The following is a 1,484-nucleotide window of genomic DNA, read 5'->3' as shown; positions in this document are numbered from 1 at the left end:
CTTGTTTTTTGAGAAAAAAAATCTTAAGGCCCTTCAACATCACGAAATCTTGACAACAGGGACGCGTTCTCAGGAATAATCACTAAAAAAGTGATTTTTATTCAGCTCTAATTTCAGTATAAACAAATGTTGACAAATGAAAGTAGATATCTTAGACCCGCTCTCTCAAACAATGAGACTAGGCAGCACGTATGAACATTCCTGCATCTCCCTTTCCTAATCTTTCACTAAATAGCAGTCATAAGCATGCCTCAACCTGCTTTTTATTTCTTTTTGTTCTTTTAGTCCTCCGTGAGCCCTAGAATGATGATAGAGACACTACCCTTAGCATGAAGTACATGTTTTCGGGGAACTGCCGGTTTCTCTTTACAAATTATCAGCATCTAATCTACCATTGAAGCAAAACCACGTATGATTCCGGGGACCTCAAGTATTTTGAACTAAGGGCCTGTTTGGTCTCTTGAAGTTGCTCGGTTTGTGTTGAAAGTGCAACACCGATAGGCTATTGGAGTTTATTCTAATTCATTAATTTAAAGCTTCTTATGATTTTCGACTACGTTCAAGTCCATATTTAAATTTTTAATGGCCCATATGTCTTTGTGCTCTAGCTCAACAGGCAAGTGACAAGGTTTTTCAAATACAATCCTATAGGGAGACATTCCTAGGTTAGTCTTGAAAGCAGTTTGATATGCCCATAGTGCATCAACTAATTTCAAAGACCAATCCTTTCTATTAGCATTAACAATTTTCTCTAGAATTTATTTGATCTGTTTGTTGGACACTTCTACTTATCTATTAGTCTGAGGGTGATAAGATGTAGCCAACTTGTGGGTGACATTATATTTCTTCATTAATGTGGCGAAAGGTCAGATGCAAAAATGTGTCCTCCGATCACTACTAATTGCTCTAAGAGTGCCGAAATGGGAGAAAATATTTTTTTCAAAAATTTTATGACCACTTTGCTATCAGTAGATCTATAGAGAATAGCTTTCACCCACTTTGAGACATAGTCGACAGCTACTAAGATGTATTCATTGCCAAATGAGTTTGAAAATGGACCCATAAAATCAATCCCCTGTACATCAAAAATTTCAACCACCAAGATTGGGTTGAGAGGCATCATGTTTCTCTTGGTGATTTGCCCCATTTGTTGGCATCGAGTACAACTTCTACAGTATTCGTATGCATCCTTAAATAGATTGGGCCATTAAAATCCACATTGGAGGACTTTGGCAGCTATTTTCTTGGATGCAAAGTAACCACCACATGTTTGATCATGACAGAAAGATAAAATACTTCTAACTTCATTGTCCGGGACACACCTTCTAGTGATTTGGTCAGGATACTGCTTAAAGAGGTACGGTTCATCCCAAATGAAATACTTCACTTGGACAAAAAATTTGTATCTATCTTGAATGGTCCAGTGAGAAGGAACTTTATCAATAGCTAAATAGTTGACAATATCGGCATACCATGGTTCAGTG

Source organism: Elaeis guineensis, chromosome 4 (assembly GCF_000442705.2).
Source record: "Elaeis guineensis isolate ETL-2024a chromosome 4, EG11, whole genome shotgun sequence".
Classification (NCBI taxonomy): Eukaryota; Viridiplantae; Streptophyta; class Magnoliopsida; order Arecales; family Arecaceae; genus Elaeis; species Elaeis guineensis.
This window is presented reverse-complemented; position numbering follows the sequence as displayed.